Source organism: Pteropus medius, unplaced genomic scaffold (assembly GCF_902729225.1).
Source record: "Pteropus medius unplaced genomic scaffold, Ma_sr-lr_union100, whole genome shotgun sequence".
NCBI classification, from domain to species: domain Eukaryota; kingdom Metazoa; phylum Chordata; class Mammalia; order Chiroptera; family Pteropodidae; genus Pteropus; species Pteropus medius.
In genome coordinates this window covers 1123163-1146155 of record NW_024347732.1, presented here as the reverse complement: position 1 = coordinate 1146155, position 22993 = coordinate 1123163, and the positions used below count along the sequence as shown (strand labels likewise).

At 35.3% G+C, this 22993-nt stretch overlaps 1 protein-coding gene across 6 annotated transcripts in view; it reads left to right on the top strand.

Annotated features, from left to right (window-relative positions):
• The first annotated feature begins 353 nt into the window (after positions 1 to 353).
• Positions 354 to 22993, top strand: part of TRIQK (triple QxxK/R motif containing) — a 102310-nt gene continuing 79670 nt past the window's right edge. For 5 of the 6 annotated variants that reach the window (XM_039877108.1, XM_039877104.1, XM_039877106.1 and 2 more), the window contains exon 1: positions 354 to 484. The gene's annotated coding sequence lies outside the window, so the exon portion shown is untranslated. Of the gene's footprint in view, positions 485 to 587; positions 705 to 22993 lie in introns of all 6 variants that reach the window. The other variant, XM_039877110.1, reaches the window with a different exon arrangement.

Here is a 22993-nt window from a genome sequence, read left to right as displayed (position 1 = left end):
TGTGAAAAGCTTGAATTGGCAAACAACATTATTTTCTAAGACAGTTCATACTTCCATCGAGGGATGCTCCCCGGTGACCCTGGATGGGTACTGTGTGGGAAGGGTTCAATAATCAAAAGAACGTATTTTTGTATTTTAATGTTTATAAAACAAGTCGTAGCCCTTATTTTTAATTTCTACAGTCATAGTTTGAGACAGGTATTAGAGCCTGGGATTCCTATCCAAAAAAAGGAGAGGCCACAGGGCTCTCGCATTTGCGTCCAGGACCAGCGCAGAGGCGGCAGAGAGACCAACCAATCGAAGAGCATGCTGAGGTCTGGTCCCGCCCCCTTCCGCGGAGCCCCGCCTCTTTTCCCTCCCGCTCTCTGGGGTTAGAGGTGTGTGGGTGGCTCGCCCCGCCCCTGCCTCTGAGTGACAGGACTGTGGACAGAAATATTTCCTGCGGGACACGAAGTTTGTCAGCCCTTGCCTTGGCTGAGTTGAGGTGTGTGTGTGTGTGTGCGCGGCGTGGGCGATTTCTGGGGAGGCGGGGGAGGCCCTGCCCGGGAGGTTGGAATTCAGGACTGAAGGCGGACGCACCTCTTTAGCGTACCCTCGAAGCGTTTTGGAGACTGTCGTTCCACTCCTGAGAGCGACATTTGGGCGGACTGGGCTGAGAGGGAGGCTCAGGAAGAAGAGGAACCCAGGCCCGGGAAACCCATTAGGTACAGTTATGACTTGAGGACCCCTTCCCGCGAGCAGGGGGCTCGCGGTGGGGGTGGGGATAACCTGAGCGGGGTTCGGGCGGTGAGTGGACCGGGCCGCAGCGGTTGCTAAGGAACGCACGGTTCCAGCCCTGCCAGCGTGTCCCGTGGGGGCTGCTGGGCCCTGGCAACCTAGTCCCACCCACCTCCCGAGGCCTTCCACTCGGCTAGGGATTGGCGCCTTTATACTGTCAGTTAATTCGCGTTTTTTTCACTATTCAGTTCTCTGGGTTCTGTAGTTCTCCGCTCAGGCCTTCCTCTCCCATTTTATTCCAGTTTTCCCCTTCGCCCTAATTAGTGAATAAGTCTCCACAGACCTAAAATTTTCAGAGAAGAGCTCTAGGCAGCATGAAGTGGCTTTATTGGGGAATTGGGGGTACTGTCTTTTCCTGGTGCTCAATGACTGTCTGAACTGAAGGAAAAAGGTTTCTTCTACCTGTAATTCTTTTTCTTGGTGCTGCCCATTGGCTCTCAAGGAGCTTCTCCGGAAATTGAGGCAATTCATTATTGGACAGTATGTGATCTCCCTTCCAGTCCCTACTGTAGAGAGGAGTGATATCAAATGTATAAGTCCTTTTTTGCTTCATTGGTTCATATTTAATAATGGTCTATGAGATGGTAACCGCAGATAACCATTTCAAATCTTTTACTTGCTCATATTAGCTGGTCCCAAATGATTTAGCAGAATAAACATTCCAGAGAGAAAACAAAGGAGCTAAAAGTCTGCTTTTCCTTTATTCTGTTAGATTTACTGTATAAATCCCCAAGAACGAAGCTTTTACTGCTTGTTAATACTGGGGAGAACTTTGGCCTAGGAGTCAGGAAACTGGCAGGGTTAGGAGATGTTTTTCCTTGGACAATAAACCTCATAATTGTTATCTGTAAAGTGGGGGTAGTTATGTGTCTTTTGTTCCTAAAAAGTAAGGAGGAATAACTGAAAGCATTTTTAAAGTAATGCTCTATACAGATGGAAAGTTTTATTGATTACACTTTTAATCTGTACTTTTGTCTATGATCTGAATTTATAAACAGTAATTATGATCATTCATCTTATTTTCAAACTTTTCTTGTAATTTCTTTTATCTTTGGGTTATTTAGAAATAGTAAAGAAAACCATTCATCTTTTCATTACTGAATCCTTATTAATTTTGGTTAATTAATACCTGAAATGGCTTGCATGACACTTTTTTCCCCCTTGACATCACCAGGTATTTTCAAGAATACACATATAATAAAAAGACTGGGAAAGATTACCTTATAATTCAATGATGAATGACCTTTTCAGTAACATTGATAAGCCAAGGAAAGCTATGGACTCTCTCCTTAGAAAAAGACACAATTTGAAGCATAAGTAGACCCTAAATTAAGAACATGTGTTTTTTTATAAACTTAAGGAATAAGGAAATTACTCCTTCCCATGAACCCGTAACCAAATAGACGACAGTCTGGATTTGATCCAGAAGCTACGTGAGACAGAGGACGCTCTTTTCATTCATTGAGACGTAAATCTGACCATGGATCTGTAGTTCAGGATCCAGTGAGCCCTGATTTTCATGCCTCTTTCAACAACAACATTCCAACAACAACAATGCCAACAACAAGCAACAATTCCAACAACAACAACAACAACAACAATTCCAATAACAACAACAACAACCATTTTATATCTCTTATTTTCTCTCATTTTCTCTCTCTCCTCCTCCTCCTCCTCCTCCTCCTTCTCCTCCTTCCTTCCTTCTTTCTTCCTTCATTCATATTCATTATTTTCCTTCCTTCCTTCCTTCCTTCCTTCCTTCCTTTCTTCTTTCTTTTTTTAAAGCATTTATCATACAGGAACTACCAATGCTCGATAAATTGTTGCTGTATTTCAAAACCATATAAGCTCTATTTTATTCCAAATGCCCTTTGATCATTTTCTTAAAGCATATTTCTATATTTAAGCAAGTGAAGAGAGATATTATTAAATATTTTAGGAAAATATTAAATTGTTTTTTGAAAAAAACATTAAATACTTAAACTTTCTCTTTTATTAAAGTCCATTTTGGACAAAGAAAAGATGACTACATTTAGTATATGCCACTGGAATATCATTACTTCTTTGTTTCAGCTTAAGTGAATGATCTTTTATAACATTTTAATATCCTGTGGCTAAACAATATTGTGGTTGGCTCCATATGGCTCTTTTCCTGATTTCTATATTAAAATAGAAGGCTATATATAGAGTTCTTTGCTCAAGTTCCTTTACCCAAATTTATCATTAGAAGTCGGCATTAGTAGTGGATTTTTCATTGGATAAGGAAAACAGCGAAGAGGGAAAAATACATTGCTTTTGTAATAAACATGAGCATATTAGAGCACCTGCTATTTCTTTAACACAATTTTATTCAATCTGTTTAGTATGTTAAAAGATAAACTGAGAAATATTAAAAATTTTGAGGGTTTATTTGAGTAAAAATTGATTTGAATTGGGCAGCATCCAATCTAGCAGATAGAAAGGAACTCTGAAGAGCTGTATAAAATGAAAGACTTTTATAGGCAGAGGGGAGTGGGAATGAGGAATTTATACTGGCAAAAAAGCAGGTTGGTTATTGCAAGATTACTTTTCTTTAGTGGATGATAGGGGCCTATGAAGCAGATGACCTAACTAGTAAGTGTTGATCAGGTGATTTCTGATAGACTGGTTTAAGATTCCATTGCTGGGAGAGCTGAAATTATAATTAAGTCTTGGTTTGGTGACATGGGGCTTAGCATTTTGAGCCTGTTATCTTATTTTTAACAAATATTTAACTATCCTTTTTTTTTTACTCATTTCATTTCTTGTGGAGGAACTGTAATAAGGACAAATAGATCAGAGAGAGCATTCTAATAGAATTAGAGTTTTTAGGGGATCAGTAAATAATAGCTCTTTCCTTTTCTTGAGTTTGTAAATAGACAAGTGGAATTTGCAATATCCGCTTTGTTACTAAAGAGCTGATTGTTTATAGTACTTTAGATGGGAGACCAGAAATGAGTACTAGTACCTCCCGCCCCAACTACTCCCTTTCTTAGAACCTGGACTTTAGTCCAGCTAAGAGAAAATTTTGATGTGCAGAACAGATACACTTACCCAGAGTTAGTGATTTCCATGGTCTAAGGTAGAGAGGAGGTAAAAGAAGGCAAACCATTAGAGTTACAGGTTTATAGTAGGTTATTTCTACTTGCAGTAATATGGATCAATGGATTTCTGCCATAGATCAGATAATTCTCCTGTTGGGAAGCTGTGAATAAGGAGTAGTGGGCCAGGGCTGTGAATCTAGTGATCTAGTTTTCCATCCTGAATGTTACCTCTGATCCATTCGAAATACGTGGAGGTGATTTTAAATTATTACAGTGTCTTTAAAATCTGGCTTTGAGATTCTAAAGGATAGGGGTGTTAAATATATAATGTAGAGATCTACCAGCTCAATGAAGAATTTCCTTCCCCCATTTCAATTCCAAAAACATCTCTATTGAGAACCATTGTTCCAGTGGGAGTTCCTTCATGTAGAGACATGAGGATAGGCCACATTTATCCCTAGTCTTTGTTCATATGTAGTCATTTTATTTTTTTAAAATTTTTTAAAATTAATGTCAGTGTACACTATTATATTAGTTTCAGGTGTACAACATAGTGATTAGACATCTATATAATTTACAAAGTGATTACCCCATAAATCTGGTGCCCATCTGACCTCATTCATAGTTATTACAATATTACCGACTATATACATTATGCTATACTTTGCATCTTCATGACTATTTTGTGACTACCAATTGGTACTTCATAATCCCTTCCAGTTTTTCACACATCACTGCAGCCTCTCTCTGATCTGGAAGTCATCAGAATGTCCTCTGCATCTAAGAATTTGTTCTTGTTTTGTTTGTTTATTTTGTTCCCTAGATTCCACACTCAAGTTAAATCACATGAGACTTGACCTTCTCTGTCTGACTTACTTCACTCAGCACAGTACCCTCTGCCAACCATGTTGCTGCACATGGCAAGATTTTATTCCTTCTTTGTGGCTGAGTGATACTTCATTGTATATATGTAAAAACTTCTTCTTTATCCACTCATCCATTGAAGGACAGGCAGGTTGTCTCCATACCTTGGCTATTGTAAATAATGCTGTTATGAACATATGAATGCACATATCCCTTTGAAGTAGTGTTTTGGATTTCTTCCAATAAATATACCAAAAGTGCTGTTACTGAGTCTTTCTTTGTCTCTTATAGCCTTTGTTTTAAAGTCTTGTTTAGTATAGATATTGCTACCCCAGCTTTTTTTTTCAATTTTCATGAAATGTCTTTTTTCAACTTTTTACTTCCAGTCTGTTGTATTTTTTGATCTGAAGTGAGTCTTTTATATACAGCATATATAAGGGTCTTGTTTTCTTATTCATTCAGCCATGATTGATATGTAGTTAATGGTATTTTATTATTCATGTTTTTGATCATTTTTCTTCTTTTTCTTCTTAAAGAAGTCCGTCTAAAATTTCTTGTAATATTGGTTTGGTGTTGATGAACTTTAGCTTTTTCTTGTCTGAGAAGCTCATTATCTAGCCTTAAATTTTAAATGATAGCTTTGCTGGATAGAGTAATTTTGGTTGTAGGTGCTTACTTTTCATCACTTTGAATATTTTATGCCACTCCCTTCTGGCCTGCAAAGTTTCTATTGAGAAATTAGCTGACAGTCTTAGGGGAGCTCTTCATTTCAGTTAATGTATTCTTCATTTCAGACTGGTTCTTTTTATGTTTTCTATCTTCATTTTTATATTTTCTATCTCTTTGTTGAATTCCTCACTTGAGAAATTGAGCATCCTTATAACCAGTGTTTTGAACTCTGCATCTGGTAGATTACTTGTTTCCATTTTGTTTAGTTCTTTTTCTGGAGCTTTGTTCTGTCCTTTCATTTGGGACATGTTTTTTTGTCCCTCCATTTTGGCTGCCTCTCTGTGTTTGTTTCTATGTATTAGGTAGGACCGCTGTGTCTCCCGGTGTTGGTAGAGTGGCCTTATGTAGCAGGTGTCCTGTGAGGCCCAGTGGCACAATCTCCCTAGTCACCTGAGCCGACCAGGTGCTCCATGAGTATCCCTTGTATGGATTGTGTGTACCTTCCTGTTGTAGTTGAGCCTTGGTTGCTGTTTGCACATCAGTGGATGGGGTTGACCCTCGGGCTGACTGGTTGTGAGAACTGGCTGTGAATATAATGGAGAAGCTGTTATACAGGAGCTGACCTTATGAAGCAAGATTTGCTTTAGTAGGACTCTGATGTCTGCCCAGTCTGCCATCTGGGTGTGTGGCCCCTTGGATGCAGCCCCAGGTGGTGCACTGGCTGGGTCTAAAGCTGGCCACTGGTTGTGCAAGCCCTGGGGTCTCCTGAGAGGGGCCCCACCGCAGACCAAGTTTAATCACAGCCTGTGCTCTGCACGGGGCCTCCTGGCATGAGCCACCAAGCAACCTGTAGATGGCCGCAACCAGCGCTGGGCTTGGAGGTGTTTGGGAGCGGCTAAGCTGAGAACCAAGGCCTGCTGCCACTGGTGATGGGCTTTGGGGCTGCTTGGCAAGGGATACAGGGCATGCAGAACTTAGATGCTGCTTGTTTGGGTTTAGTGAACCTTTGAGATAATTTAGGAGAATCTGCAGCAGGAGCCAAGAAAAGCCGTTTCTATAGAAAAGCCATTGGAAGTGGCTTGAGTGGGCCCACATGTTGGGTGGAGTATGGCCTCAGGGAATTACCAGGGCAGGGCGAATGGTGTTAGCCAGGTTGCGGAGGACGCCTGGACAGGAAGGGCTCAATGAAGGAACAATACTGTCCACCAGCACTTCTGTCTGGGAGTAAGCTGCCCCTTCAGTCCTTGCCCTGAAACCAGATAATTCGGATCCTCCCTGTATGTTTCTGTCCCAGTGCTAGAGCTCAGAGTGAGTGAGTTCATCAGTGAGTAAGACCATGTATGGGCCCTTTAAAGGGAACTCTTGGGACTCCAGCTGCCCTCTGTCTCACTCAGCCAAAGTCTCTGCTGGTTTTCACAGCTGGAAGATGTGGAGATTTCTTTTCCTGGTAGTGGAACTCTGGGCTGGGGATCCTGGTGTGGGTCTTGGAGCCCTTGCTTCTCAGGGAGGACCTCCAAAGCTGAGATATTTCTCCTGATTTTTAACTACCACACGTGGTGTGGGACCAGCTCGTCCCATGTCTCTGTCCCTCCTACCAGTCTTGTGTTGGCTTCTTATGTATATACTTAGTTATAGGACTTCTGTTCAGTTAGACTTAAGGAGATTCTCATGATGGTTGTTCTGTAGTTTGGTTGTAATTTTGATGTGGTCATGAGAGGAGGCAAACACTGTGTTTACCTACTTTACCATCTTGACAGGAAGTCCTATGTAGTCATGTTTTTGTTATCAATAGACTTGGCTCTAAGTTTAATAAAAATATATTATTTATTAGAATGCATTTTTTGGTATTCTCCCAGAATGACTAAAATGTTATTAATGGAAAATAATGACACATTTTTTACATTTGATATTTAGGACATTTTTTACTTAACAGATAAAGATCATAGAGTCTTAGTACCAATTTTTTAATACCTATTACATACATTTAATCCTTTTTTATATGGTAGAAATAGTAACTATCTTTTCAACAATAAAATGAGATAAGTGCATGTTATCACAAAAAAGAAAATTGATTTCTTAGCTCCTACTTTTGAAATGTTAAACAGCAACAATAGAAAGATAATGCCATTTATTTAGAGGTTTAACAAACTCTGTTTTGTTAAATCAGAATGTGGAGACAGTTCTGTAAATGAGAGGATCTAATCAATCTTAGGATTTTAAGCCACTGAACATGAAGAGTGACAGCATTAATAAAATAGTTTAGTTCTTCTGTAGTAGTATTATGTAGTGACATAGTTGCAAAAATAGCAGACCAATTAAATTGAACAACTTAAAATTTTGGCAAAGACAAAAGAAAGATTGTTTTTTACATACTTTGATTATTAAAAATATTCAAACATCACAGTACATAGAATAATAAATTATGTGGATAATTGTGGCAAAATTCTAATTGTGGATTATAGTTTATAGCTATATCATAGAGAAGATACACTAGACTAAAAGTTTTAGACTTGGTTCTAGCAATAGGTATGTTGTTTGGGGGTTTTATAATGTTTCTAGCCATCAAATTCTTTACTTATCCATGGATAGAAAAAGTTGAAGATTTATGATTTGCTATCATTTTTTTCTGAGGCATATGCTTGCATATTCTTGTTATTCACATTGATTCAATAAAGCACTGAATCTGGGCAAGGGCATTTTAGATTTTTTCAGGATGGGAAATTATAATTTTAAAAAGAACCTCCCAATTTCTGATTCTGTTTTGTCTGTTTCCTACAGGTCCATTCTCTGTCTCTTCTCAACATCCCCCTCCCCATACATACACACATTCAGTAAACACTGGACTATGTATAAATGATATATACAGTCTCCTTCAGTGCCAAAATATTCTGGATAAATTTAATATTTGAAATGAATAAAGTGGAACAAAATATCCCACAAAACCAAGGGAAAGGAAATCAGCAGAAGACTCAGAGGCATACCTGTGAAAATCCAAGAAGAATTTTAAGCTAAAAAGATCATTTGAAAAAATTCTTTGACATCTAATACATGGCTTCTTTGTATGGGAGAACTCTATGTAAAAAGAACAAACAATGATTAAGTGACAGTAAGGTAAAACAAATAGATGACAAAGTAATTAATAATATGAGAACCATGTTAGTTTTATATTTCTGCTGTAAAAAGCTACCTTAAATTTAATGACTAAAACAACACAAATTCATTATCTTATAGTTCCATAGTTCAGAAGTTTGACATGGGTCTTACTGAGATGGAATCATGATATTGGCAGGGCTGCCTTCCTTTCTGGAAGCTCTGAGAGACAATCTGGTTCCTTGCCTTTTTCAGCATCTGGAGGCTGCTCACATTCCTTGGTTTATGGCTTCCACTCTCCATCTTCAAAGCCAGCAACACTGCATCTCTGTGACTATTCTTTTGTAGTCAAATCTCCTTCAGATTACAGCTAGGAAAAGTCATCCATTTTTAAAGAGCCACCTGGATAATCCAGGATGATCTCTCCATTTCAAGGTTCTTCATTTAATCACATCTGCAAAGTCCCTTTTGCCATATAAAGTAACATGTTCACAAGTTCTGGGAATTAGGACTTGGACATCTTTGGTGGGGGTGTTATTCTGCCTACCACAATGTCATATTAAAATCCATATTTGATGCAGTAAAGAAAATTGATATTACTGTAGAAAATTTAATTGATTTGGAGAATAGACTTGAAAAATTCTTCTAGCTAAAGTACTGGATTTATGAAAAGAAGATGGCATATGGAGAAAAAAGAATGAAATCCACTATAAGAATATTTGGAGTTTCTAAAAAAGAGACTATAATATAGATAATTGTTTCTAAAGAAGAAAACAGTGCATTTGAAGAAAAAGTAATAAACGAAGAGTTAATGTGAAATAAAACTTTTCTGAGCTGAAAAAGACCTGTGAATGCAGAAAGGGCTTTTTTTATGTAAGATGTGACAACTCAAAGAGACAATACCAAAAAAAAATTAAATTATGATGATAAAGAAAATTTTTTTTTATATATCTAGAGAGAAAAATACCATATTACTATGAGGAAACAAAAATTAGGCTGGTCTCAGAATTCTTTTCTGTAGCATTAAATACCAGACGACAACAGAGCAATGTTTTTATAGTTTAACTTTTTTTTATGCAGTTCATGTTTCTTGTGTGACAGCAATAGTAAATGACTCCTAAGTATATAAGGTACTCTAAACTATATCCTGTTTGCTTTTGGAGGAACAACCAACCAAACAAACAAGAAATTAAGATATACAACAGTGATTAAAAGATGATACAATATAAACATAAAAGCCATGGTATATATATTTAAACCGATGGTGTATCCTAGAGTCCTATAATACAGAGATGGCTTTAAATAATTATGTTAAATACAGTTAAAAATGGACTACAAATGTAATAAACTGTTTTCAAGAGAAGATATGTAATATAAAAATTCAATAACAATAATCTAGATTTAAGTAAACTTTTGCAATCTTCTGATTTATTTATGCCAAAGATGAAATCTGGTAATTCAAGAATAAGAATGATTTAAAAATAAACCTAAACCATTGGTTGGCAAACTGTCACCCATTGCCTGTTGAAATCTGGCTCACTTACTGTTTCTGTATAACCCAGGAACTAAGAATAGTTTTTCCACTTTTAAAAAATAGTTGAAAAAACTAAAACAATATTTTATGATGTGAAAATTATATGAAATTCAAATTTTATTGTTTAACAATAAAGTTTTATTGGAACACAGTTACACTCATTTTTTTGCATATTTCTCTTTGGCTGCTTTTGCACTGAAACAACTGTGTTGAGTAGTGGCAATAGAGATGCAAATTCGATGCTCTAATTGCTTTTGATAGCACTACAAATCCACAGTAACACTGTTATAATTTGATTTTACTTTTTGACCCAAAAAGCCTACAGTATTTATGATTTGGCCCTTACAGAAAAGTTTGCAACTCCTGACTCAGACTAAAATTTAGTGTATAACACTGAACTCTTCTTTTTCAGTTCAAGGGACCCAAATATACTCAATTATTGCCCTTCAGTGTTCTGCTTACCCCAGTGTCTCTTTGGTCTCATGTGGACTGGGGATAAAAATAAGACTCTATTATTCTTTACATTTAGTAACCCATTTTTTTCCATCTTTGCCTTAAATGAAAGAAAATGTATGTAAAGTTTATAGAATTTTATTTTCAAAGGCAAAAATCAGTTAATATTGCATTATTATAAGAAATAATGAATACCTTACCATCATATGCCAAAATTCTGTGTGCTTATAGAATTAAGCATGTACACTGTGTAATATGTGAGTTATATGTCAATCACATAAGCAGCAAAGGTTGGTTTGGTATGTATCGATGAATTTTAAAAAAAGGGAAATAGCATTGAAATGAGATCTTGAAGGATGCTCCTGATTTCAAGGTAGATAGAGCTGGGATTAAGATAACATCAAAACAAGAACAAGATTTGAAAGCCACAAAGCTACCCATAAGACCATGTGGTTGGGAAATGAAAGAAGTTCAGTGGCTGGAACATAATTTAGAGAGAAGTGGCTGGGGTTGAGACAATAAAGTCCTGCTGACAGACTGATATATCATGCAAAACAATTTTCATCTTGTAGCAATGAGAATTCATTTTAGGTTTCTAACTGTAGAATATCATGATCAGATTTATATTTTAGAATAATGATTCTTAACTGTTTTTGAATATAGCATGTCCTAAAATTCTTTAATGCTATGACTATACTTTTTCAGAACAAAAGTTGCCTTGGGTTATATCCACTTATGTCTTATTTATAACAAATTTTTCTTTGAAGGAGAATCTGTATACAATTCTCTACTTACCCTAGAAACTTAGATGATCAGGCTGTTAAATAACAAATAATTTTCATTTATTTTTTTATTTAAAAAATTTATTTTCAATTAGAGTTGACATTCAATATTACTTTATATTAGTTTCAGGTGTACAGCGTAGTGGTTAGACATTTATATAATTTACAAAGCGATCCCCTCCTCCCCCCAATTACTCTAGTATCCATCTGGCACTGTACATACTTACTAAAATATTATTGATAATATCACCTATGCTGTACTTTACACCCTGGTGACTATTTCATAACAACCAGTTTGTACTTAATCCCTACACCTCTTTTACCAAGGCTCCCAACCCTCTTTTCGTCTGACAATCATCAGTTTGTTCTCTATGAGTCTGCTTCTATTTTGTTTGTTTATTTTGTTCTTTAATTCCACATATGAATGAGATCATCTGGTGTTTGTCTTTGACTTATTTCACTTAGTGTATACATTCTAGGTCCATCTAGGTTGTCACAAATGGTATGATTTCATTTTTTTAATGACTGATTAATATTCCATTGTATGTTCCATTTACCACAACTTCTTTATCCAATCATCTATTGATAGTTGCTTAGACTACTTCTATATATAGGCTATTGTAAATAGCACTGAAATGAACATGGGAGTGCATATATCTTTTCAAACTAGTGGGATTTTTTTGTTTGTTTGTTTGTTTTTTTATTAAATACCCAGAAGTATAATTACTGGTTCATAAGGTAATTCTATTTTTAATTTTTGGAGGACCCTCCAAACTTTTCCATAGTGGCTGTACCAATTTGCAATCCCACTAAAACTGTACAAGGGTTCTTTTTTCTCCCTATCTTTGCTAACACTTGTTTTTGATTTGTTGATGACAGCCATTCCAACAGGTGTGAGGTGATATCTTATTGTGGTTTTAATTTGCATTTCTCTAATGATTAGTGACCTTGAGCATCTTTTCATATGTCTATTAGCCATCCCTATGTCCTCTTTGAAGAAATGTTTATTCAGGTCTTCTGCCCATTTTTTTAAATTGGATTGTTTGTTTTTTGGTGTTGATTTGTATGAATTTTTTTATAAATTTTGGATAATAACCTCTTCTCAGATATATGGCAGGAAAATACCATCTTTCATTCAGTAGGTCGTCTTTTTGTTTTTTGATAGTTTCCCTTACTATGCAAAAACTTTTTATTTGATGTAGTTCCATTTTTTACTTTTTCTTTTGTTTCCCTCACCTGAGGAGATATATCAGAAAAAATATTACTAAGAGCAATGCCAGATAGTTTGCTGCCTATGTATTTTCAAGGAATTTTATGATTTCAGGTCTTATATTTATTTTAGTCTGTAATTTATTTTGACTTTATTCTCTTTATTTTATTTTATTCTATTTTATTATTATTTATTTATTTATTATGGTGACATTGATTAATGAAAACCAGTAAATTTCAGGTGTATAATTTAGCAGTAAGTCATGCATCTATATATTTCTGTCACCACATATTTGACCGCTTTTACCCCTATCTACCACCCCGCTTCCCCCCTACCCTCAGGTAACCACTAGTCTATTGTTCATGTTCATGATTCTCTATTTGTTTGTCCTATTTGTTTGTTGTTTTTAGGTTTATAACCCACAGATAAGTGATATCATGTGGTTTTCAACTTCTGTCTGGTTTATTTTGCTTAGTATGATTTCTCAAGGTCTATCCACGTTGTCGCAAATGGCACTATTTCATTTCTTCTTATGGCTGAGTAATATTCCTTCATATATATGTACCACGGCTTTTTTATCCAATCATCTATTGTGAGACACTTTGGTTGCTTCCAAGTCCTAGCCACCATGAATAATGCTCATATGAACATGGATGTGCAAATATCTTTTCAGATATTAGTTTTCAAGTCTTTGGGGTAAATATCCAGTAGAGGGATTGCTGGATCATATGGTAGACCAATTCTTAGTTTTTGAGGAACCTCCATACTGTTTTCCATAGTGGCTGTACCAATTTGCAGCCCCAGCAGCCATGTATGAGGGTTTCTTTTTCTCTGCATCCTCTCCAACATTTGTTATTATTTGTCCTGTTGATTATAGCTATTCTAATAGGTGTGAGATGCTATCTTATTTTGGTTTTGATTTGCATTTCCCTAATAGTTAGGAATGTTGAGCATCTTTTCATATGTTTGTTGGCTATTTGTATGTCTTTTTAGGAGAAGTGTATATTAAGATCCTTTGCCTATTTTTTGATTGGATTATTTTTTGTTGTTGTTGTAGATTTGTATGAGTTCTTTGAATATTTTGGATATTAAGCCCTTATCAGAGGCTTTGCTTGCAAATATATTTTCCTATTCAGATGGTTGTTTCTTTCCCTTGTTGACAGTTTCTTTTGCTGTGCAGAATCTTTTTAGTTTGGTGTAGTCCCATTCATTTATTTTTGCTTTTACTTCCCTTGGCTTTGAGGTCAAATTCATAAAATCCTCTACAAGTCCCAGGTCCTTGAGTTTAGTTCCTATGTTTTCTTCTATGTGCTTTATTGTTTTGGGTCTTATATTCAGGTCTTTAATCCATTTTGAGTTACTTTTGGTGTATGGTGATAGACAGCAGTCTAGTTTCATTCTTTTGCAGGTAGCTTTCCAGTTTTCCCAGCACCATTTATTGAAGAGGCTTTTCTTTCTCCACTGTATGTTTTATGCTTTTTTTGTTTTTTTTCCAAATAATTTGCCCATATAAACATGGGTTTATTTCTGGACTCTTGATTCTGTTCCACTGGTCTGTGTGTCTGTTTTTTCTGCTAATACCATGCCATTTTGATTATTGCTGTTTTGTAGTATAATTTGAAGTCAAGCAGAGTGATGCCTCCAGCCTCGTTTTTTTTTTCTCAGGATGGCTTTGGCGATTCAGGGTCTTTTGTGCTTTCATACAAATCTGATGATTTTTTGTTCTATTCCTTCAAAAAAGGCCAATGGGATTTTGATGAGGAGTGCCTTAAATTTGTATAATGCTTTAGGTAATAAGGTTATTTTAACTATGTTTATTCTTCTAATCCAAGAACACGGAATATCTTTCCATTTCTTTGTATCTTCTTCAATTTCTTTTAATAGGGTCTTATAGTTTTCATTATATAGGTCCTTCACATGTTTCATTAGTTTTATTCCTAAGTATTCTTTTTGTTGCAATTGCAAAAGGAATTATTTTTCCTCTTCTTTTTCTGAAACTTCATTATTAGTGTATAGCAATGCTATGGATTTTTGAACATTGATTTTGTATGCAGAAACTTTACTGTATTAGCTTATTGTTTCTAGTAGTCTTGTGGAGTCCTTAGGGTTATATAGAGATGTCATACGCAAATAGTGACAAAATTAGGGATGCAAGAGGAAAAATTATGACAGACACCACAGAAATACAAAGGATAATCCAAGAATATTATGAAAAAGGATATAACACCAAATTTACTAACTAGAAGAAATGGATAAGAACTTAGAAAGATACAACCTTCCCAGACTGAATAAAGAAGAAATGGAAAATCTAAATAGACCAATCAGCAGTATGGAAATTGGATGCATATTTGCATGCCTTTTATATCTTTCTTTTGTCTGATTGCACTTGCTAGGACTTCCAATGTTATATTGAATAATAGTGGCGATAGTGGACAGCCTTGCCTTGTTCCTGATCTTAGAGGAAAGGTTTTTAGTTTTTCACCATTAAGTATAATGTTGGCTGAGGGTTTGTCAAAAATGGTCTTCATAATGTTTCTCTCTATACCAATTTTGTTAAGAATTTTGATCATAAAGGGATGCTATATCTTGTCAAATCTTTTTCTGCATCTGTTGATATGATCATATGATTCTTATTTTTTAATTTGTTTATGTGGTATATCACATTAATAGATTTGCATAAGGCGACCATCCTTGTGCTCCTGGGAAGAAGCCCTCTTGATCATTATGTATAATCTTTTAAATATGTCGCTGTATTTGGTTCGCTCTTATCTTATTTAGGATTTTTGCATCTATGTTCATGAGAGACATTGGTCTGTAGTTTTCTTTTTCTGTTATCGTTACCAAGTTTTGGTATCAGAGTAATATAAGCCTCATAAAATGAGTTGGGAAGTATTGCCTCCTCTTCTATTTTTTGGAAGAGTTTGAGGAGAATAGATATTAAATCTTCTTTGAATATTTGGTAGAATTCACTGGTGAAGCCATCTGGTGCTAGACTTTTACTTTTTGATAGTTTTTGATGATTGTTTCAATTTCCGTACTGCTGATCAGTCTATTTAGATTTTCCAGTTCTTGATTCAGTCTAGGAAGATTGTATTTTTCTAAGTACTAGTTCATTTCTTCTAGGTTACTAAATTTGGTGTTATATAATTTTTCCTAGTATTCTTGCTTGATCCTTTGTATTTTTGCAGTTTGTCATTATTTCTCCTCTTTCATCCCTGATTTTGTTTATTTGTGTCCTTTCTCTTTTTTCTTTAGTGAGTCTAGCCAGGGTTTTTTCAATTTTATTAATCTTCTCAAAGAAACAGCTCTTTGTTTCATTTATTTTTTTCTGTTTTTGTTTTGTTTTGTTTTCAATTTCATTTATTTCTGCTCTAATTTTGATTATTTCTTTCTTTCTACTGACTTTAGACTTCATTTGTTCTTTTTTTAGTTTTTTAAGATGAAGCATTAGGTTGTTTATTTGGACTTGTTCTTGTTTTTGGAGATTCACCTGTAATGATATGAACTTTCCTCTTATGACCGCTTTTGCTGTGTTTCTAAAGTTTTGATATGGTGTATCATCATTATCATTTGTTTCTATGTATCTCTTGATCTCTCTTTTTATTTCTTCAGTAGCATGTTGTTTAATCTCCATGTATTCGTGTTTTTTCTCACTTTCTTTTTACATTGATCCCCAGCTTCAAAGCATTACGATCAGAGAATATGGTTTGTATGATTTCAACCCTCATATTTGTTGAGGCTATCTCTGTGTCCCAGTATGTTGTCAATCCTTGAGACTGTTCCATGTGCACTAGAGAAGAATGTATAAGCAGCTGTTTTGGGATGAAGGGCTCTGTAAATATCAATTATGTCCAATTGGTCTAATGTGTCATTAAAGGATGTTATTTCCTTATTGATTTTCTATTTGAATTATCTGTGCATATCCGACAGTGAGGTATTTAGGTCCCCTACTACGATAGTGTTTTGGTCTGTTTCTCCCTTTAGTTCTGTTAGCAATTGCTTTATATATATTGAGGCTTCCTGATTGGGAGCATAGATATTAATAAGTGTTATGTCTTCTTGATGTATGATTCCCTTTATCATTATGAAGTGTCCTTCAGTATTTCTTTACCTTTTTTATTTTGAAGTCTATTTCATCTGATATTAGTACTGCTACTTCCACTTTTCTCTGAATGTCATTTGCTTGAAATATTTTCAACCCATTCACTCTGAGTCTATATTCTTCTTTGGAACCGAGATGTGTCTCCTGGAGGCAGCGTATGGTTGGGTTTTGTTATCTGATCCAATCTGCTACTCTGTGCCTTTTTATTGGTGACTTCAGTTTATGTTTAGGGTGATTATTGAAATATGAGGTTTTCCTATAATCATTTTATATTTTGCTTTCTGGTAACTTGGTGTTTCCATTGTTTCCTTCTCTTGTATGTCTGTTTTTTTTTTTTTAATTTTGGCTTTTGTGGATTTTTCTTCTGGTCTTTTTTGTTTTATGTTATATACTTCAGTTCTGAATCTTTGACATGTGGTTACCATTACGAGTAGTATATAGAGGATAGTTTTATATATATAGATATGTATATAGTAGTCCATTTTTTTCTGTTCGTGCCTTATCTCCATTCCCCTTTGTGGATATGGATCTTTGAATCCTTCCCTTTTTTGTTATTGTTGTCTCAGTTTGTTCCTATGTATGCTGAATGTTCATTACTATCTTGCTATAGCAAATCTCTTCTTATTGTTTAAGCTTATAATGCCCTGCTCTTAGTAAGAGTTGCACTTCTCTGCTTCTCTGTCTGCTAGTTGTCTTACTCCTAGTTTTTTTTTTTTTTGTCATTTTGTTTTAGGTGTGCTGACCCCTTTCAGTATTTTCTGAAATCCAGGCCTCATAGTGGAGAGTTCCCTCAATTTTTGAATGTCTGGAAAGGTCTTTATTTCTCCATATCTAAAGGATATATTATTCTTGGCTGGTAGTTCCTTTCACTTAATATTTTGAATATTTGATTCCACTCCTTTCTGGCTTGTAAGGTTTATGCTGAGAAGTTCAATGATAATCTAATGGGTTTTCCTTTATAGATTACCGTCTTCTTTTCCCTGGCTACTCTGAGAATTCTTTGTCTTTGATTTTTGATAATTTTAATAAAATGTGTCTTGGAGAAGGCCTTTTTGGGTTGAGATAATTGGATGTCTGTTGACTTCTTGAATTCCAAGTTCTAGTTCATTCCTTAGGTTTGGGAAATTCTCGTCCACTATTTTTCTGAAAATGCTTTTCAGTCCTTGCTCCTTTTCCTCTCCTTCGAGAAAGCCCATTATTATGTTTCCTTTCCTTATGGTATCGGCTAGTTCTTGTATTTCTGTTTCATTAGTTTTCATTCTTCAGTTTCATTCTTCTTCTTTCTGATATATTTCTAGATTTCTGTCTTCGATGTCACTGATCCTTTCTTCCATTTGGTTGACTCTACTTCTCAAGCTTACTATTTAATTTTTCATCTCTTTCAGTGTGTTCTTCATATCCAGAAATTCTATTTGGTTCTTTTTGAGGTTTTCATTCTTCTTGCTAAAACTCATTCTGCCGATCTAGTTGTCTTTTCAATTCCTGTGGTAGCTTTTATGCGCTTTTCCCTTGCTCAGACATGCTGGTATGCAGGTTGGTTGTTTTTTGTTGAGTTTTAGATGTTCTTTTTATTGTTGTTTCAAGGGGAGAAATCTGGGGACATCTCTCACTCCGCCATGTTTCTGATGTCTGAGTTTATTCTTGTATATAGTGTAAGAAGGTGGTCCAGTTTCATTTTTTGCATGTAACAGTGCTGTTTTCCCAACACCATTTATTGACTAGACTGTCTTTACCCCATTGTATATTCTTGCCTGCTTTGTCATAGATTAAATGACCATATAGGTATGGATTTATTTCTGGGCTCTCTATTTTGTTTCATCGATCGATATGTCTATTTTTATGCCAATACCATGCTGTTTTCATTACTATAGCTTTGTTTGCTATCAGGTAGTGTGATACTTCCAAATTCGTTCTTCTTTCTCAAGATCATCATGTCTATTCTGGGTCTCTTATGGTTCCATATAAATTTTAAGATATTTTTTTCCTATTTTGTAAAAAATGTCATTGGTATTTTGTTAGGGATTGTATCGATCTATATAGATTGCTTTGGATAGTATGGCCATTTTAATGACATTGATTTTTCCTACTGATGAGCACTGTATATGCTTCCATTTATTTATATCTTCTTTAATTTTGCTTTTCAATGACTTACAATTTTCTGAGAACAAATCTTTTACCTCCTTTGTTAAATATATTCCTATACTTTTTATTCATTCATTTATTTTTTGATGCAATTATAAATGGGATTGTTTTCTTAATATCTCTGATAGTTCATCACTGGTGTATAAAAATGCAACTGATTTCTTAATATAATTTTGTAACCTGCTATTTTACAGAATTCATTTATCATTTGTAACAATTTTTTGGTGGAATCTTTAGGGTTCTCTATACATAGCATTATGTCTTCTGCAATAATGACAGTTCTTCTTTTTTCTTTCCAATTTAGATGCCTTTTATTTCTTTTCCTTGTCTGATCACTGTGACTAGAACTTCCAATACTATGTTGAATAAAAGTGGTTAAAGTGGACTTCTTTGTCTTGTTCCTGATCTTAGGGAAAACACTTTTAGCTTTTCCCATTGAGTGTGATCTTATCTGTGGATTTATCATATCTGGCCTTTATTACATTGAAGTATATTTTCTCTTCCCACTTTGCTGAGAGGTTTTATTATTTTTTTTTTATCACATATAGATGCTGGATTTTGTCAAAGGCCTTTTCTGCATCTATTGATATGATCATATAATGTTTATCTGTCAGTTTGTTAATGTAGTAAGTATATCACATTAATTGACTTGTAGATATTTACCAACTATGCCTATCAGGAATAAATCCTACTTAATCATGGTATATGATCTTTTCAATTTATTGCTGAATTCGATTTGCTAGTATTTTGTTGTGGATTTTTGTATCAGGGTTCATCAGGGATATTGGCATATAATTTTATTTTTTGAATTGTCTTTGTCTGGTTTTAGAATCAGAGTAATGGTGGCCTCATAAAATGAGCTTGGGAGGCTTTCCTCCTAAATTTTTTAGAAAAGTTTGAGAAGAACAGGTGTTAATTCTTTTTTGAAGGTTTAGTGAAATTCACCTATGAAGCTGTCCGGCCCTTTATTTGTTGGGAGTGTTTTGATTACTGATTCTATTTCATTAGTAGTAATTGGTTGGTTCAGATTTTCTGTTACTTCTTGACTCAGTTTCGGGAGATTGTATGTTTTTAGGAATGTATCCATTTCTTCCAGATTGTCCAATTTGTTGGCATACAATGGCTCATAGTATTTTTTTTTTAATAATCCTTTGTATTTCTGTGAATTCAGTTGTCACTTCTCTTTCATTTCTGATTTTATTTATTTATGTCCTCCATCTTTCTTGATCTATCTGTTTAAATAATTTTATCATTTCAAAGATCAAGCTCTTGATTTTATTGATCTTTTGTATTATTTTTTGAAATGATGCAATTATTTTGTGTTTATTTTCATTCTGATCTTTATTATCTTTTCTTCTCACTTTGGGCCTTTTTGTTGTACTTTTCTAGTTCATTTAGCTAGATTAGGGTTAGATTGTTTATTTGAGATTTTTTTGTTTCTTGAGATAGGCCTCTATTGCTCTAAATTTCTTTCTTAGGACTGTTTTCCTGTGTCCCATATATTTTGAGTAGTTGTGTTTTCATTTTTCTCAAGATATCTTTTGATTTCTTCATGATCTCATTGTTAACTCATTCATAGTTTAGTAGCATGTTATTTAGCCTCCATGTGTAGTGTATTTTTTCATTTTTTTCTTTGTAATTGATTATTAGCATTATACCATTGTAGTCTGAGAAGACACTTAATATGATTTCAAACTTCTTAAATTTACTGAGTGTTGTTTCATGGCGAAACATGTGTTCTATCTTGGGAATTGTTCTATGGGCACTTGAAAAGAATGTATATTCTGCTGCTTTGGAGTAAAACACTCTTAAAATATCAATTAAATCTATCTGATCTAGTGTGTAATTTATGGCTACTGTTTCCTTGTTGATTTCCTGTCTGGAAGATCTGTCCATTGATGTCAATGGGGTGTTAACGTACTCTGCAATGACTGTATTACTGGCGATCTCCTTTATATTGGTCAGTATTTGCTTTTGCTTTTATATATATATGTGTGTGTGTGTGTGTGTATGTGTGTGTGTATTCATATGTTGGGTGCATAAATGTTTATTAGAGTTATATCTTCTTGTTGGATTGATTCCTTTATCACTATAATGCCCTTCTTTGTCCCTTATAGTCTTTATATTATAGCTTTTTTTAAACCTTTTTCCCATTTAAGAAAAAAAAAAATGCAGCTCTCTGCCAATGTTAATTTAACATTACACGTAGGAATGCTACATTTTCTAGAATTTGACATTTTCGGCAATCGAGAATTACTATATTTTGTAAATGGAAATACCACTACTAAAAACAGAATATTGTAAATAGAATAATATCATTTGTTTCCGATGACTATTGATATACTACAGTGATGTGAAAATAATAATAAAAGTGAGATATTTCCTGGCAAATTTTGGGGTAAGGTTAGGACTGTAATCTGTGAGTTATCTTGGGGTAAACATTGCAGCCATAAGCGCCACTGGTGTGTATTCTTGGGGCAAATGGGAAATGGGTTAAAGTCTATTTTGTCTGATATATGTATCGCTACCCCAGCTTTTTATTTTCATTTCCATTTTCATGAAATATCTTTTCCCATCCCTTTACTTTCAGCCTGTGTGTGTCTTCCATTAGAAATGGGTCTTTTGTAGACAATATGTGTCTGGGTCTTGTTTTTTTATCCATTCGTCTACTGTATGTTGTTTGATTGGAACATTTGATCCAATTTAATCACTACATTTAAAGTGATTATTGATAGGTACATAGTTATTGCTACTTTGTTTTTCATATTTATGTTATTTTTTCTTCCCCTTCTTCTTAAAGGAGTTTCTTCAAAATTTCTTGCAATACTAGCTTGGTAGTGGTGCATTCTTTTAGCTTTGTCCTATATGGGAAGCTCTTTATCTCACCTTCAGTTTTAATTGATAGCCTTTCTGAGTAGAATAGTCTTGATTGTAGGTCCTTGCTTTTCATCATTTGGAATATTTCATGCCCATCCATTCTGGCCTCCAAAGTTTCTGTTGAGAAATCAGCTGACAGTCTTATGGAGTCCCATTGTAAGTAACTAGCTGCCTTTCTCTTGCTGTTTTTAGAATTCTCTCTTTTTCTTTAATCTTTGGCATTTTAATTATGATGTGTCTTGGTGTGGGCCTCTAAAGAGGCTCATCTTGTTTGGGACTCTGTGCTTCCTGGGCTTGTATGTCTGTTTTCTTTGACAGGTTAGGAAAGTTTGCTGTCATAAGTTTTTTCAAATAGATTCTCAGTCTTGTTCTCTTTCTTCTCCTTCTGATACCCCTATGATGTAAATGTTGTTATGCTTGATGTCCCAGGGGACCCTTAAACCATCCTAAATTTTTTTCTTTTTTTTTTCTCTTCCGATTTGATGTGTTCTGCTACTTTGTCTTCCATATCTCTGATTTAGTCCTCTCTCACTTAATTTACTGTTGATTCCTTTTAGAGCATTCTTCATTTTAGTTACTGTAGTCTTCATTTCTGACTGGTTCTTTTTTTATGTTCTCTATTTTTATTTTTATTTTTTTTTTTTAATGCTTACTACCTCTTTGTTGAAATTCTTGCTAAGATGATCTGTTCTTCCTCTAAGTTCATCGGGCATCCTTATAACCAGTGTTTGAACTCTGTATCTGTAGGTTGATTGCTTCCATTTCATTTTTTTCTCCTATTCTTTCATTTGAGACATGTCTCTCTGTTTTTTTCATTTTGGCTTTCTCTCTGTGTTTTTATGTATTAGGTAGATCTGCTGTGTCTCCTAGTCTTAGCTGGGTAGCCTTATGTAGTAGGTGTCCTAGTGGCCCAGTGGCATAGTCTCTCTTATCACCTGTGTCAGGTGTTCCAGGAGTGACCCTTGTGTGGTTGTGTATGCCTTACTGTTGTAGTTGAGCCTTGGTTGCTGTTGACACCTCAGTAAGTAAGTTTGACACTCTTACTGACTGGCCGTGAGGCTTGTCCATGCCCACAGCATTGGAACTGCTGTGTGATGACCCCACAGAGTGGGCTTTACTCCAGTGGGCTTGTGTGCCTGTTGAGACCACCTTTTGTGTGTGCTGCTTATGGGGCTAATCAGGTGATTGATAATCTGTTGAGGTATAAGGACAGCCTCCCTGTGTGTTGGTTTTAGAGCACTTTAGGATGGGCTTCTGTGTAGGCCAAGGTGTGCCGCTGCCAGTGACTGGCTTGGAGCTACCTGGTAGGTGTTACAAAGCTATTCATGTTTATTTGCTGCCTGAGCTGGACCTGGAGGCATGTGGGAGAGGCCATGCAGTTAACTGAGGTCATTTGCCACCAGTACCTGACATGGGTCAGCTAACAAAAGG